Here is an 18595-nt window from a genome sequence, read left to right on the forward strand (position 1 = left end):
TAGCCCTGTATGAACTGTTTCCTGTTGGATGTTCGTCGCAGGCATAGCGGGATATGCTCGGTTAGAGGTCCGCACCTTAAGACGGCTCTACCTTTGCTCAGTGCGAATGTTGCCTGTATCATGCTTCTGATGGGGTATGATGACAGGTCACTGGGACGACGTGCCTCGATGCACATTATGGATAAAGCAGTGAACTGATGTGGTGTACTCCTCAATGCCATCGGAAGAATCTGGAACATGTTCCGATCTGTGACAGCAAACATCCTGTTATTTTTAGCATCTTGCGTTCATCTGACTACTTTTTTATAGACGAGTCACTGGTGCTTCCTGCTTTATTTTTTGCTTGTAAGCAGGAATCAGAGGATAGAGTTGTAGTCGGATTACCAAATGGAAGGGCGAGGGAGAGCTTTTACGCATCTCCTGTGTGTGGAGACAGGTGATCTAGAATTGTTTTCCCTCTGGTTGCACATTTACATGTTGGTAGAAATGTGGTAGAACTGATTTAAGTTTCCCTGCATTAAAGTCTCCGGCCACTAGGAGCACCGACTCTGGGTGAGTGTGTTCCTGTTTGCTTATTCCTTATACAGCTGACTGAGGTGGTCTTGAGTGCCAGCATCTGTCTGTGGTGGTAAATACAGCCACGAAAAAGTATAGCTGAAACTCTCTAGGCAAGTATGTAATTGCGGCCTGCATTTTATCACAATATACTCTACTTCAGGCGAGCAAAATCTTGAGACTTCCTTAGATTTCGTGCACCAGCTGTTGTTACAAATATGCACAGACCGCCCCCCATCGTCCTACCGGAGTGTGCTGTTCTATCTTGCCGGTGCAGCGTATATCCCGCTAGCTGAATATCCATGTYGTCATTCAGCCCCGATTCCGTGAAGTATAGATATTACAGTTTTTTATGTCCAGTTGGTAGGTTATTCGTGAACGTACCTTGTCTAATTTATTGTCCAATGATTCCACGTTGGCGAGTAGTATTGACGGTAAGGGCAGCTTTCCAAGTCGCCTTCGCCGTGTCCTGACCAGGCATCCAGCTCTTTGTCCTCTGTACCTGCGTCGCTTCCTCTTGCAAATAACGGGGATGTTGGTACTGTGGAGTGTTTGGAGAATTTCTTGTGCGTCGTCTTTGTTGTAGAAAAATCTGTCTAATCCGAGGTGAGTGGACAAGACATCCAGAAGCTCTTTTTTTCCACAAATATGGTTGGAGAAACATTATGTACAAAATAAGTTACGAATAACGCGAAAATAAACACATAATAGCACAATTGGTTGGGCGCCCGTAAAACTGCTGCTATTTCTTCCGGGGCCATTTTAAAGGATCTCTACACTAGTTGCATTACTATTGCAACTGGGATGACCATGTAGAGCTCGTATGATATGTTACAAATTGCAATTCATAGAATGTTACGAATTAGCAAAATATACACCTTACAAATTTGCTAAACGGTTACGAATTCCAATTTGTTGATGCTAATGTTAACTAGGTGGCTAACGCTAACGCTAACATTAGCTAGCTCTACAGTTTACAGGTTAAGGTTAGGGTTAAGTTTGGGAGTTAGCTTAAAGGGTTAAGGATAGGGTTACGGGAAGGGTTAGCTAACATGCTAAAAAGTTGTAAGTAGTTTTAAGTAGTTGCAAAGTTGCTCATTAGCTAAAATACTAAAGTTGTCCATGATGGAATTCGAACACGCTACCTTTGGGTTGCTAGATGTTTGCGGTATACACTACCGTTCAAAGGTTTGGGGTCACTTAGAAATGTCAACAGCAAAGAGGCGACTATGGGATGCTGGCCTTCTAGGCAGAGTTCCTCTGTCCAGTGTTTGTGTTCTTAGTCTTTTCTTTTTATTGGCCAGTCTGAGATATGKCTTTCTCTTTGCAACTCTGCCTAGAAGGCCAGCATCCCGGAGTCACCTCTTCACTGTTGATGTTGAGAATAGTGTTTTGCGGGTACTAATTAATGAAGCTGCCAGTTGAGAACAAGTGASGCATCTGTTTCTCAAACTAGACACTAATGTACTTGTCCTCTTGCTCAGTTGTGCACTGSGGCCTCCTACTCTTTTTTCTATACTGGTTAAAGCCAGTTTGCGCTGTTCTGTGAAGGGAGTAGCAGACAGCGTTGTCTTGTCTAAAGAAGGCCAGTTTTATTGCTTATTTAATCAGAACAACAGTTTTCAGCTGTGCTAACATAATTGCAAAATGGTTTTAGCCTTTTATTATAAACTTGGATTAGCTAACACAACGTGCAATTGGAAACACAGGAGTGATGGTTGCTGATAATGTGCTTCTGTAAGCCTATATAGATATTCCACACAAAAAATCAGCTGTTTCAGCTATTTACAACATAAAAAATGTCTAAACTGTATTGCTGATCAATTTGATGTTATTTTAATGGTCATTTTTTTGGTTTCTTTCAAAAACAAATAATTTCTAAGTGACGGTAGTGTATGTCTTCCCATCCACCACGATCAACCACCTACTTTTGTTTTTGCCTCAAGTAACTTTCTATCTCATGTAACCATACCATAAGAATACAATCTATGACCTGCCCTTCTACACAGAGCATACTGCTGCTTGTATTGTGCCGCATGTAGACTTTGGCCATGTCAGAAAGAGAGAATCACTTATGGTGACAGATCTTGATATTTGATTAACAGAGGTCTGATAATGGCTCTTCACCTCCAACAATTGCATAGTAATGATTCAAGGCCTAGAAGCTGACTTACAGTACATGAGTTTACATCACTGAAGAGCAGCAGACATCTTGAAAGGAATGGCACTAACTGCTAACCAAAAAAAAGGTGTGTGGCAAACCTTGTGCCAATTTGGCACAATTTGCATCTTATTTTCACATACAAATTGGTTTTCAGGCTGTTGCGGCAACTTGTGCACTTCTGACAAACAATTTTAGAAACTTGCAGCGAACATTCTACTGTTTACTGCAAATTTGCAAGGAGCTCATAATTTCATATGCAAATTCGTTTTGTGGCAAACTGTTGCGGTAAATTTGGCGCAATTTGTGAACTTCTGGCAAACAATTCTGGGAGACTTGTGACAAACATTCTGTTTGCTGCAAACGCAAATTAGATCAGGTTTTTGGTCACTGTGTGTTAAAACCTGTTACGGTCGACGTTCCGCTAGCGGCGAAAGCAAACTATGCGATCATCTGAGGACAGCGCCTCATCATACAAATGCATAACAAATATTTTCAACCAAGGAGGTGCGACACGAAAGTCAGGAATAACGCTATAATTCATTCCTTACTTTTGAAGATCTTCTTCTGTTGGCACTCAAATGTTCCGAAAATGTCCCATAAACATCACAAATGGTCCTTTTGTTCGATAAATTCCTTCGTTATATCCCCAAAATGTCCATTTATTTGGCGCGTTTGATTCAGAAATKAAARGTCTCTGGTTTGTCCACCAGAGATCAAAGTCTTTCGGAGTTGTAGCATGTTATAATGGATACGTCAGAGTACCATTCGGTTGTTCTTAGGACGGATGTGTTTACCAGACTAAAGTATTTAAACAGTGTCACCGAGCATGTTTTGGTCTAGACTAGTAGTCATTTCAACGGGGGGGGGACCCTGTCCCAGCGTTATCCTGACTAAATGTAAATTTTGTCACGAGTCCTTTTATTCTCGAGTAAAAAAGGGAGCGTTCCATTACGCCGATGTAAATGTCTGTGCTCACGGGTGTGGTCACTGACTAGTTAAAACTTTACATGAAAATCCATACTCTCATTTAGAAGGCTAACATCACATTTAATCTTTTCAAAAGTAGTCCCATACTCAATCATACATTTTATACAACATTCAGATGTAAATTTTGTAACTGGAAAATATACACATTCARAGAAACAGTTATGTGTTTCTGCTGTGGTAGTAACATTACAAATTAGTAAGAAATTCAACATGATTGTTCTTTAAGTACCCAAGGACAATTTCGACTGGTTGTAATACAGAAATATTGTGACATTATTCAACCTTTTGAGGTTATCGTACTGCAATGTCAACAAGACACCCTAKCAGAGTGACAACCTGTCCCAGCTGTCCTTTGGGAGTATCTCCCTACTTGAGGTAGAAGTGAATGAGCATCATGGTGAGGTAACAGTTTTGAGGCTGGATTAGAYGGAGCTGAGAGAGAAACTGGCAACAGTCGAGAGCATCATGAGGAGASAAGCAGCTGACATTAGGGAGGAACTACAGAGTGAGTTGTCAGCAGTCATAGAATTGCTACAATACAGAGACACCACCATCTCCACTCTAAGAGAACAACGGGAGCCTACCGAAACCCTCACTACCACACCCCCTCATTGGCAAGGCCACTGCTTCTCATAGTGAACCTACAGAACTCACACAGACTCRGCACAAGAGGTCAGTAACCAGACCCAGTACAACACATTTTACCACACCAGCACATTCGCCTTTGTCAGATAGGTCGGACCAGACCTCCCCAAGATCCTCACATCCCAGTCCCAGAGCACCAGCGAGCCATGCTGGAACCCTCAGGAGAGAGGAAGACATCCTGTTGCCATGTGGTGATGTGTAATTCTAAATGATTTAGCACACAAACGCTGAGCGGCCTAGAGGCTGTGCTCTTTTGGACAATGTTTACCTAGCGAACCAACATGACATTCACACCCAGCTGATGTATGACCTAGCACACTTGAACAAACAGGGTGCCAAGGTGTTTGCTAGGAAACTGAAAGAAACTGCTCTGGGACAAAGCAAAAACCGAAATAAGAGGAACTCTGCCAAACATCCTCCAAGATCACGACCACCAGCCCCCACTCAGAGAGACAAGCACCATCCTGCACCACCGAGGCATATCCAGAGAGGTCAGCTCTACCCTGCACCAACAGGCCCCATCCAGTGCGGCCAACACCACCCTGCACCATCGGGTCCTTTCCAGAAAAGCCAGCTTGACCCCATACCACCAAGCCACATCCAGAGAGGCCAGCTCCACCCTGCACCATCGGGCCCCTTCCAGAGAGGCTAGCTMCACCCTACACCATCGGTTCCCTTCCAGAGAGGCCTGTTCTACCCCACACCACCAAGCCCCATCCAGAGATCCCAGCTCGACCCTGAACCACCAGGCCCCATCCAGATAGGCTTGCTCCACTCTACAATATCGGGCCACTTCCAGAGTAGACAGCAGCCCCACACCCCACTACCACCCCATGCTAACAGGACAACAACCCAAATCAGAAGAGACCAACAGTCCAGCAAGACCACTACAGTGCAGTCAGAAAGTATTCCCTTGACTTATTCCACATTTTGTTGTGTTACAGCCTGAATTAGAAGTGTCGCTAATAAATTCAAAAATTTGGCCAATATACCTCTCATGAACACCCCATATTCTGAAGTTACATTTTTGCCCCCTCACACTTTTTTCTTTGCACTGCGATACAAAAAGCAGCATTGTGTTTTAGGACCATGAGGACTCCTCAGAGCGTTCGGCTAGTCTGTATCAGCCGGCTGGATTTAGGACTGCACGGACACCACAGAGCGTGCGAACACCACAGAGCGTGCGAACAGAGGCAGCAGTTGTCTCTGTGTGTTATGCTTTTCTCTGAGTTGTAAAAGCAAGCAAAGCAGAAACTGGATACTCTTTTTTTGACTGATGTAGCTGGCAAGGTAAATGCTGTTTGATTTAACAGAAGGAAAAAAATGTATTCCCAGTGTTGAGTTAGTAGTGTCATGCCTCATTCTGAGCAGGATCAGACGGTGACAGGGGTCTCAGCAGGGTCAGGCAACCAGGGAAGACCAGTCTGTGAAGGCACTAAGGTGAACTTTAGCACTTTACACTTTATTCTCTCTGTGCAGCAAACACTGTACAAGCCAGAAGCTTCAAAGACTGAAACTATTTTAAGGCAGTCTGACAAACCTTAAAGTTMATTTCCAAACTGTATCAAGGGTTGTTMGAGGCTTTCCCCAATGATATGAATGGATACAGATATGTTAGAATGCCCTGTCATGTTCATATAATCTSAGACATAAATTACTGCAGTTTGAGACCATCCATAGAACGTACTATATGCCAGTTAAACTGAATATCATGCACTCAAAAATGTAATTCCTCTGCTGGAGGTGTAAAACACAAAAGGGGAACTGTTATGCTCATGTGAAGGCTGGCTGAAYTCTGGCAAAGAACATGTTATTTTATCTCAACTTGTCTACAGATTCYCTTGGAAATGTTGATACTGCAGACTGTTATCAGTATAAACTGTATAACCTAGCTTTTATAGCGACTAAGAAATGCATTGACATTAATTGGAAAGGTTGATTATCCTCCCACAACGTCACAACGGTTGGCAGTAACGTTAAATTATGTATAACTATATTTGATTCATTACAAGATGAAAGGAATACTGTGCAACTTTCATAAGGTCTGGATGTCTTATWTGGAAAAATGTAAGACAAAAGGAGTCTGTATTGAAAACATGACCACGTCAGGCTGTTCAGTCCTGGCACTGTGGGTCTGCCTTACTGGTGGCTGTCACTCTGGCCTTGGCCTAACAGACCTGAAACCAATTATGAATGTTTCACTAAGGTCCTAAAGCTGAGTGGGGTGTGTTGGGTTGGAGACCCCTAGGGGCAGGATGGGGCGATCCAGCTTGTGTGCAAGTAAAAAGAGCTCTACTGTATTATTATGCCTATGATATGAATTACATTGCAGCATTGTTTCTTCTTTCGGGCTCTATACTCCAACAGTATGGATTTGAAATCGAACAATGACTATGAAGTGCAGACTGTCAGCTTTAATTTGAGGGTTTCCATCCATATCGGGTGAACCATTTAGAAAAGAGCATTTTAGGGGAGCAAAAGTATTGGGACAAATTGAATTGTATGTGTATTAAAGTAGTAAAAAGTATAGTATTTGGTCCCACATTCATAGCGCGCAATGACTTCATCAAGCTTGTGGCTCTGTACATTTGTTGGATGTTTCAGATTATTTTGTGCCCAATAGAGATTAAATGGTGAATTATGTATTGTGTCATTTTGGAGTCACTTTTATTGTTGATAAGAATCGAACATGTTTCTAAATAGCTCTACATTAATGTGGAGGCTACCATGACTACGGATAATTCTGAATTAATACTGAATAATGATGAGTGAAAAGTTAGAAACACATATCATACCCCCAAGACATGCATGCTAACCACTCACCATTACAATAACAGGGGAGGTTTATCATTTTGGGCAGTGTATGATATTTGTGTAGCATCCACATTCATGTAGAAATGTTGAGAAATATATTATATTCCTATTTACAATAAGTATTTACAATAAGTACAATAACCCCAAAAGGGTCATATTAGATTGTGTAGAAATGCAGGATATGAGCTTTAGATGTCCCCCAAAAATTGAGGGAGGACCCCCAGACCCCTCATCAGTTTGTCCCCCCCCCCCACTTCTATAACCAAAATTGCACTCCTGCATCTTAAGGAATAATTCTACAGTGAAGGAAGGTTTTAATATTTAGCGTTGGTTGGACTTCCTTTACAAAAATACTTGCAATATGTAATTACACCAATTACATAGAGCTATCAGTATTGTAATTACTGTGTAACCAATTTGTATCTACACACAGTAAGTACATAGCACACATGAATACTCACTTACATAATGTGATGTKGTAAACTTCTCAATGCCATCGGATGAATCCCGGRACATATTTTGTCTGTGCTAACAAAACAGTCCTGTAATATCTGGGTACATGCATGTGAAGTAGATACAATTCATTATCTAGGTGCATGTATGTGCAGTAGGTACAATGTTATATATAGGTACATCACATACATAGAGGAAGATAGACCAGTGTTTTGTTAGCACAGACAAAATATGTTCCGGGATTCATCCGATGGCATTGAGAAGTTTACCACATAAGTCACCGGCTTCATTAATAAGTGCATCATCGACGATATCGTTCCCACAGTGACCATACGTACATATCCCAACCAGAAGCCATGGATTACATGCAACATCCACACTGAGCTAAAGTCTAGAGATTCCACTTTCAAGGAGCGGACACTAATTCGKACACTTATCAGAAATCCCGCAACAACATCCGACGAGTCATCAAAGAGGCAAAGCTTTAATACAGGACTAAGATCGAATCCTACTGTGCCGACTCTGACGCTCTGATCACAGTAGAGGGAGTCCTTTATTCACCTCGAGCCAGAATGCAGAGAACGATACATTCCCAGATACACATTCCTCATTTTAACCATTTGATGTCTATGATGTACTAAGTGCCTTACTGAAAATGTATATAAAAAAAACATTCACTCGGGCCTACTCACTTGATCCCTTTTTGCTGCAACTTTCTGCCCCAGTTATTGCAGAATCATTAACGTATATGTTTTACTTGACAATTGTTTCTATGGTTACCCCGAAGATCTGGAAAACGTCACAAGTCCTCCCCGTATTCAGGCTGTGTCACATCCGACCGTGATTGGGAGTCCCATAGGGTGGCGCACAATTGGCCCAGCGTCTTCCGGGTTTGGCCGGGGTAGGCCGTCATTGTAATTAAGAATTTGTTCTTAACTGACTTGSCTAGTTAAATAAAGGTTAAATAAAAAATAAAATACTAAATGAWAACACAAAGGAAGAGATCCTCCTGACTCTGATAACTACCGTTGAATTTCCAAGCGGTCTTGCCTTGCCAACGTTTTAGAGTCCCTGGCCAACTCTCAGCTTAGGACTTTTTTTKGCCTTCTCATTCCATTCTTAATGAGCACCAATCTGTTTTAACACCTGTACATAGCCCTTTTCCAGTGGCTAAACTTGTCTTGGATTATGTGCTATGTTGTTTGGAGCATAAAAATCATTGTGTCGCCTTATTTATTGACCTGTCAATGGYGTTGTATACAGTTGACCATTTCTTACTTGTTCAAAGGTTGTCTGAAATAGGCCTAGATCAGGCATCTTGCAATTGGTTCATTAACTATCTAACGGACAGGACACAATGTGTGCTTACTGATGGTATCAAATGTAGTTTCCTCAATATTACGAATGGTGKGCCGCAGGGGTTGATTTTAGGCCCTGTTCTCATCATTATTTATATAAATAATGTTTGTCTAGCTGTTMAAATCTGTAACATTCATCTCTACGTAGAGGATACTGTTATTTACTCCTGTGCMCCCTCAGTAGAGCAGGCCATTCATGATCTTCAACACGGTTTTGACTCAACTCAAAAATAACTTACTGATCTCAAACTAATGATAAATGCTAATAAAAACAAATTGATGATGCTCTCTAGGTCTCATAATATTGATCCTGAGGACCTGCATATCTAAAGGGAGCCCAAATTGAGCAAGTTCCCCATTATAAGTACTTGGGGATAAACTATTTTAAAACACCCATTGAAAAAGCTGAGATTTAATTTTTGGTTTCTTTTATAAAAATAAATCCTGCCACACTTTGGAAAGTAGAAGGAAGATTGTTCTAGCGACCGTTCTCCCAGTGCTTGATTATGGTAATATAATCTACATGCATGCGGCAGAGTCTGTTTTAAAACCTTTAGACTCAGTCTATCACTCAGCACTGCGTTTTATCACTGGGGAGAATTTTCGTACACATCGCTGCATTTTGTATAGTTCGGTTAGCTGGGARTCTCTGACTACCAGAAGGGCCTRGCATTGGCTACTTTTTGTATATAAAGCAGTTATTCAGAGACTCCTCAGCTCATGTATTAATTGGTGATCCAGCAATTTTCAGACCCGCTCTCTGGACTGGCTGATTCTGGAGGTCCCGCGGGTCTCCACTGAGCTTGGGAAAAATTATTTTCGTTTTTATGCACCCAGGTCGTGGAATAGCCTTCAGGCCACCTTGCAGCTGTGCTCGCTGTTCTCCATTCGATAGTTTAGATCAATTTTGAGGGCGATAATATGTGGTACTCGTTTTTGTTTTGACTTATCTTGCTATATTTATTGTATTGTGTTGATGTTGCTATTTTGCTTTACAGTATGTTGTATTGAATTGTATGGTCATCTTTACAGGCTTCACTTGAGAATGAGACCCTGGTCTCGAGTGTCTAAAAAAAAGTCAAAGTAAAAAATGTTTTTTTTAAAGRATTGTACCTATTGCACATGCATGTACATATACAGTATATTAATTGTACCTACTACACATGCATGTACCTAGATAATAAATTGTACATACTGCACATGAAATGTCCTCTTTCAGAATGAGATGGGGATATAATATTGTCAATCAGGACCAGGCTCTCAAACCACAAGAATCCACCTTAACACTCACCAGCAACCAGAGCAGAGAGTCGAGAAAAGCATTGGCTCCAGGCTGGTGGGACTATTATTCGCTGTTTTCCACAAAGATTTATTAAGCACAGTTTAACCAACAGGAGGTTCGCTGAATTATAGAGATAATTTCCCATTAGCCAATTTAATCAAGAGAACAAGTTGTTGACACACTAGAAAGCGTTAACTCATGAATCATGAGATTTGTCAGAGGACTTGGTCATTACGAAATGCTCTCAGTTGCACAGACTTCCTCGGGTGGTGCATGGGGCTTAGCCCTTGACTCTGGCGACTTTGTTGTGACACCCTGCGGTAAGGCTGGCAGTGGTGGGTGGGGGCAAGGGACATTTAAACTAAGTTGTTTGGAGACCATGCAAGACAAGACAAGATAAAGACACTTTCTGCCCAGCGGCCATCTTCTTCACCTTCTAAACCCTTGTCAGAAAATAACGAGACAATTAAGAGAGGACAAACAGAGTTTAATGTGTCTTAAACGCGGGACATCAGCTAGGATCATTAAGTTCCCCTTCATTATCTGGGAAGTGATGTCGAAGAGAACATCTATCCGGGGCTGGATTAAGAAATCATAGGCCCCGGGGCTTTGTTTTTTAAAAATACCACTCAAATGACCAAATTTGGTGGCTACTTTGACAAAATGTGATCAATCTGGTCTTGAGTTCAAACAATAACCCAGGCCAATGAAGCGACAAACAGATATTAAGAGAAAATAAATATACACTATATACTGTATCATAGGCTACAGTAGGCTACAAAATAAAATGTCCAGTGGTACACTGACTCACCAAATTATGAATAAGAAGCCATAGGCTACTCACAATGATGGCTGATGCGCTCGTTGTGGCAATAGCCTATTTCAAGATGAGCTACTTTGAAAAACAGTGCTGCTGTTAGCAAAAAATTGGGAGTTGTTGAGAAAAAAATATATGGTGGTCCCATGGTGTTTATACTTGCGTACTATTGTTTGTACAGATGAACGTRGTACCTTCAGGCGTTTGGAAATTGCTCCCAAGGATGAACCAGACTTGTGGAGGTCTACAATGTTTTTTCTGAGGTCTTGGCTGATTTCTTTTGATTTTCCCATGATGTCAAGCAAAGAGCAGAGAGTTTGAAGGTAGACCTTGAAATACATCCACAGGTACACCTTCCAATTTACTCAAATGATGTCAATTAGCCTATCAGAAGCTTCTAAAGCCATGACATCATTTTCTAGAATTTTCCAAGCTGTTTAAAGACACAGTCAATTTAGTGTACGTCAACTTCTAACCCATGGAATTGTGATACAGTGAAATAATCTGTCTGTAAACAATTGTTGGAAATATTACTTGTGTCTGCACAAAGTAGATGTCCTTAACCGACTTGCCAAAACTATAGTTTGTTAACAAGACATTTGTGGAGTAGTTGAAAAACTCCAACCTAAGTATATGTAAACTTCCGACTTTATCTGTACATACCATATAAAGTACCAGACAAAAGTTTGGACACACCTACTCATTCCATGTTTTTCTTAATTTCTTAGTATTGATTCTAAAATGTAGAAAATAGTATGAAATAACACATATGGAATCAAGTAGTAACCAAAAAAGTGTTAAAGAAATAAAAGTATAAATTCAAATTTTATTAGTCACATTTTTATTTATTCATTTCACCTTTAATTAACCAGGTAGGCCAGTTGAGAACAAGTTCTCATTAACCTCTCTTGGGTACGTGAGACGTTAGCGTCCCACCTCTTCAACAGCCAGTGAAACTGCTGAGCGCCAAATTCAAATACAGAAATACTCATTATAACATTTCAAAAACAAAACATTTTTTACATAGGTTTAAAGATGAACTTCTTGTGAATCCAACCACGGTGTCAGATTTAAAAAATGCTTTACGGCGAAAGCATACCTTACGATTATTTGAGAACATAGCCCACTAGACAAATCATTACAAACAGTAACCAGCCAAGTAGAAGAGTTACACAAGTCAGAAATAGAGACAAAATTAATCCCTTACCTTTGATGATCTTCATATGGTTGCACTCAGCAGACATTAATTTACTAATAAATGTTAATTTTGTTCGATTAAGTCTCTTTATATCCAATAACCTCCGTTTGTTTCGCGCGTTTTCTTCAGTAATCCACAGGCTCAAACGCAGTAAAAACAGGCAGACAAAAAAAATCAAAATTGTATCTGTAAAGTTCATAGAAACATGTCAAATTATGTTTATATTCAATCCTCAGGTTGTTTTTAGCCTAAATAATCAATAATTTTCAACCGGACAATAACGTCGTCAATTTAAAAGGTAAACAAGAAAGGCACTCTCTCGGTCTCGCGCATGAAAAAGCTCTTGACACTCATTCAGACTGCTCTTACTTCCTAATTTTCAGATATACAAGACTGTTGACATCTAGTGGAAGGGATAGAAACTGCAATTTGAGTCCTAAGTCAATGGATACTGTAAAGGCATTGAATAGAAAACTACAAAACCAAAAAAAAACGACTTCCTGAATGGATTTTTCTCAGGTTTTTGCCTGCCAAATCAGTTCTGTTATACTCACAGACACYATTTTAACAGTTTTGGAAACTTTAGAGTGTTTTCTATCCAAACTCTACCAGGGCACGAGMAGCAGGCAGTTTAATTTGGGCGTGCATTTCATCCAAAATTCMGAATGTTGCCCCCTACCCTAGAGAAGTTAACAACTGCGACCTGGCCAAGATAAAGCAAACCAGTGCGACAAAAACAACATCACAGAGTTACACATAAACAAACGTACAGTCAATAACACAATAGGAACATTTATGTACAGTGTGTGCAAATGTAGAAGAGTAGGGAGGTAAAGGCAATAAATAGGCCATAGATGCGAAATTATTACAATTTAGCATTAACACTGGAGTGATAGATGTGCAGATGATGATGTGCATGTAGAGATACTGGGGTGCAAAAGAGCAAGAGGMTAAGTAACAATATGGGGATGAGGTAGTTGTGTGTGCCGAAATCAACAGGTGTAGAACTTACAGTGAAATGTTTTACTTACGAGCCCCTAACCAACAATGCAGTTAAAGATAAGATAAGATAAGAATATGAAATAAAAGTAACAAGTAATTAAAGAGCAGCAGTAAAATAACAATAGCGAGACCATATACAGGGAGTACCGGTACAGTCAATGTGCGGGGGCACCAGTTCGTTGAGGTAATATGTACATGCTAGAAGTATGAAATGACTATGCATAGATGATAACAAAGAGAGTAGCAGGGATGTAAAAGAGAGGGAGGGGGGGGGGGGGCAATGCAAATAGTCTGGGTAGCCATTTGATTAGGTGTTCAGGAGTCTTATGGCTTGGGGGTAGAAGCTGTTTAGAAGCCTCTTGGACCTAGACTTGGCACTCCGATACTGCTTGCCGTGCGGTATCAGAGAGAACATTCTATGACTAAGGTGGCTGGAGTCTGACAATTTTTAGGGCTTTCCTCTTACACCGCCTGGTATAAAGGTCTTGGATGGCAGGAAGCTTGGCCCCAGTGATATACTGGGCCGTTCGCACTACCCTCTGTAGTGCCTTGCTGTCGGAGTCCGAGCAGTTGCCATACCAGGCAGTGATGCAACCAGTTAGAATGCTCTCGATGGTGCAGCTGTAGAACCTTTTGAGGATCTGAGGACCCATGCCAAATCGTTTCAGTCTCCTGAGGGGGAATAGGTTTTGTCAGGCCCTCTTCACGACTGTCTTGGTGTGCTTGGACCAATCTTCTGATGATTCCAAATTAGAAATTTTGTCTTTGCCATGTCTTTGCCATGTCTTTGTGAGACGCAGAGTAGGTATATGCAGTGGCAAGAAAAAGTAAGTGAACCCTTTGGAATTACCTGGATTTCTGCATTAATTGGTCATACCATTTGATCTGATCTTCATCTATGTCACAACACAGCCTAGACAAATACAGCCTGCTTAAGCTAATAAAACACAAACAAATATACGTTTTCATGTCTTTATTGAACAGACCGTGTAAACATTCACAGTGTAGGGTGGGAAAAGTATGTGAACCCTTGCATATAATAACTGGTTGACTCTCAATTTGGCAGCAATAAAYTCAACCAAACGTTTTCTGTAGTTGCGGATCAGACCTGCACAATGGTCATTAGGAATTTTGAACCATTCATCTTTACAAAACTGCCACAGCATTTTTAATCAGGTTGAGGTCAGGACTCTGACTGGTCCACTCTAGAAGGCGTATTTTCTTCTGTTGAAGCCATTCTTTGTTGATTTACTTCTATGTTTTGGGTTGTTGTCCTGTTGCATCACCCAACTTCTGTTGAGCTTCAATTGGCGGACAGATATGCAAAATGTCTTGGTAAAATTGGGAATACATTTTTCTGTCGATGATAGCAAGCTGTCCAGGCCCTGATGCAGCAAAGCAGCCCCAAACCATGATGCTCCCTCTACCATACTKTACAGTTGGAATGAGGTTTTGATGTTGGTGTGCTGTGCCTTTTTTTCCCCTTCCAAACAACTCAACTTTAGTTTAATCGGTCCACCGAATATTTTGCCAGAAGCGCTGTGGAACGTCCAGGTGCTCTTCTGCGAACTTCAGACATGCATAAATGTTTTTTTGGACAGCATTGGCTTCTTCTGTGGTGTCCTCCCATGAACACCATTCTTGTTTAGTGTTTTAGGTATCATAGACTCATCAACAGAGATGTTAGCATGTTCCAGAGATTTCTTTAAGTCTTTAGCTGACACTCTAGGATTCATCTTAACCTCCTTGAGCATTCTGCACTGTGCTCTTGCAGTCATCTTTCCCTTCCAGCCACTCCTAGGGAGAGTAGCAACAGTGCTGAACTTTCTTCATTTATTAACAATTTGTCCTACTGTGGACTGATGAACATCAAGGTTTTTAGAGATACTTTTTTAACCCTTTCCAGCTTTATGCAAGTCAACAATTCTTATTCTTAGGTCTTCTGAGATCTCTTTTGTTTGAAGAATTGTTCACATCAGGCAATGCTTCTTGTGAATGGCAAACTCAAATTTTGTGAGTGTTTTTGTTGGGCAGGGCAGCTCTAATCAACACCTCCAATCTCATCTCMTTATTAGAAGTCAGCTAACCTGGAGTCCAGACTCCAATTAGCTTTTGGAAAAGTCATTAGCCTAGGGGTTCACATACTTTTTCCAACCAACACTGTGAATGTTTAAATGATGTATTCAATATAGACAAGAAAAATACAATAATTTGTGTGTTATTAGTTTAAGAACACTGTCTATTGTTGTGACWAAGACAAAGATCAGATTAAATTGTATGACTAATTTATGCAAAAATACAGGTAATTCCAAAGGTTTCACATACTTTTTCTTGCCACTGTAGATGATCTCTATTTGTGTGGTTCCGACCATGAAGCAGGAGGTGTGATGGTATGKCGGTGCTTTGCTGGTGACACTGTAGGTGATTTATTTAGAATTCAAGGCACACTWAACCAATATGGCTACCACAGCATTCTGCAGCGATACGCCACCCCATCTGGTTTGCGTTTTCCTKGACAATCATTTGTTTAAAAAAAAGACAATGACCCAACACACCTCCAGGCTTTTTAAGAGCTATTTGACTAAGAAGGAGAGTGATTGAGTGCTGCATCAGTTAACCTGGCCTCCACATTCACCCGACCTCAACCAAATTGAGATTGTTTGTGATCAGTTGGACTGCAGAGTGAAGGAAAAGTAGCCAACAAGTGCTCAGCATATGTGGGAACTCCTTCAAGACTGTTGGAAAAGCTGGTTGAGAGAATGCTGTCATCAAGGCAAAGGGTGGCTACTTTGCCTTGATGAAGGCCTGCTGGAGGTCATTTTGCAGGGCTCTGGCAGTGCTCCTCCCTGCACAAAGGCGGAGGTAGCGGTCCTGCTGCTGGGTTGTTGCCCTCCTACGGCCTCCTCCACGTCTCCTGATGTACTGGCCTGTCTCCTGGTAGCGCATCCATGCTCTGGACACTACGCTGACAGACACAGCAAACCTTGCCACAGCTCGCATTGATGTGCCATCCTGGATGAGCTGCACTACCTGAGCCACTTGTGTGGGTTGTAGACTCCGTCTCATGCTACCACTAGAGTGARAGCACCGCCAGCATTCAAAAGTGACCAAAACATCAGCCAGGAAGCATAGGAACTGAGAAGTGGTCTGTGGTCACCACCTGCAGAATCACTCCTTTATTGGGGGTGTCTTGCTAATTGCCTATAATTTCCACCTTTTGTCTATTCCATTTGCACAACAGCATGTGAAATTTATTGTCAATCAGTGTTGCTTCCTAAGTGGACAGTTTGATTTCACAGAAGTGTGATTGACTTGGAGTTACATTGTGTTGTTTAAGTGTTCCCTTTATTTTTTTGAGCAGTGTATATTTACGCCCGTATTTYGTTGTTGTCTTCTCTGTTGGAATCCTCAAACGTCCTGTAGGGTTCATCAGAGTCTCTGCTTAACTTTCYCAGAACTCACAATGTCTTTTGTCGTTGTAGGTGGTTAGAATGGTTACTTCAGAATACCATTCGGCGGTTGTCGGTATTCTCGTTCTAGGTTTATGTAATTTCTAGCTGCAGACTAGTAATTCATGTTGTCTAGAATTTGCTCCTTCTTTTGTAGCGATCGATAGTCTCTGACTTCTTAACCATTTGAGATGTCCGGCTTACCATGGGTCTCTTTGGCATAGTTGTAGTTTAAACCACTTCACACACCAGTGTCACCCGGCATGTTTTGGTCTCGTGAATTTCATCAGGAGTGGGTTTTATACACTTCAGTAGAAAAGGGTGTTTCCATGACGCCGACGTAATGTCTATGCTCACGTGGGCGTGGCCATTGATTTGGTTAACTTTATATGAAAAACCCAGACTCTCATTTAGAAGGTTAACATCACATTACATCTTTTCAAAAATAGTTTCAGGTTAAATCAAATACGTTTCACAATATTTAAATGTAAACCTGATAGCCTGATAGAAATGTACACTTTAAGAGATACAGTTATGTGTGTTTCCTGTCCTTCATGAGATTACCAAATAAAACCCACTCATCATAACTGTCCCCTAAATGTCCACGGGCCATTGCCACATTTTCAAAAGTAGAAATATTGTTTAATTCTTCCATTTTGGGGATTAGGAGTTTGGCCAAGAGAGGTTCTTTGTTCTCTTAGACTCAATCAATACTGCATGGCAGTTTCTACCAGATATTTATGACCTGTCGTAAAGTCATAAAACTGTGGAGAGAAAGCGAGAGAGAGAGAGGGGGCTATGATCCTCCCCCCAGGGCACGTCATGACAATAGTTATCTTTTGTTTGTTTTTATTCCCATCCTTCAGCTCCACTCAACCCCTCCCATCTCTCTGAACACCATCCAGTTGTATTTGACATTTTTTTTCAACTGTGCTGTTTCACAAAAGTTCTGAACCTTTCTATTCTCATAGATTCTACATATTGTATATTAAAAATTTWGCTGAGAGTATTATTATATTATTGATCGATTGACTGACTTTTTAAATCACCCAGCAGTGCTATTTGCAGAGGGGGACATWACTTGGCAGGGTGTGTGGGGTCCCTCCCATTTTTTGGGTCACCTAAAGCACTTTTCCTGCATTTCTACACAATCTAATATGACCCATGGCCTTTCTAGCCATCTCTAATTAGAACAGCTAATTGTAAGCAAAAATGTAAGAGATTATTAAATATGCTTAAGTGATTGATAAGACTGAACTAGATCTATGATAATTCAATAATCAATACTGTGTTGCACCTTTAACCAATCGCCTAACAAATGAACAACTCTTACAAATAAAGTACAAAGACAACTTTTGATTGTCTTTAAGAAATCCTCTATATCAAATTTCAGCCAGACCACCCAGCCAACCTGAGCCCCCTACACGCCCGACCTCCACCAGTCTAGTCAATAACTAACGCAACTTCCTTCCCATCTTTTTTGCATTTCATTTACTTCTGAAACGTGAYGAAACAAAGGGTACAAAACATGTTCATAAACAACTGCTGCTAGATAGTAATAATAGCCACTTTATATCGCTATCTGACAGATAACTAGAGAGTAGAGCTGACCTGGCGGTGGTAGCTACTCACTAGCGTAGCTTATTCATTCACCTCAGTTGAGAGGGGATGAAACATTAGCTAACGTTACATGTCAGTTACAATACTAGCTCAGCACTGAGAATAAACACTAGTTTGGTTCTKTTTCTGTGAAGTTAAACAGCAGTTACCTAGACAGCTACATGTCAACTAAAGAATAGACCGTTTCTGTTCCATTTACAACTCGGTGAAAGAGCAAGCTTACACTGAACTATGATCAACTCTCCCGTGCA

Source organism: Salvelinus sp. IW2-2015, linkage group LG8 (assembly GCF_002910315.2).
Source record: "Salvelinus sp. IW2-2015 linkage group LG8, ASM291031v2, whole genome shotgun sequence".
Classification (NCBI taxonomy): Eukaryota; Metazoa; Chordata; class Actinopteri; order Salmoniformes; family Salmonidae; genus Salvelinus; species Salvelinus sp. IW2-2015.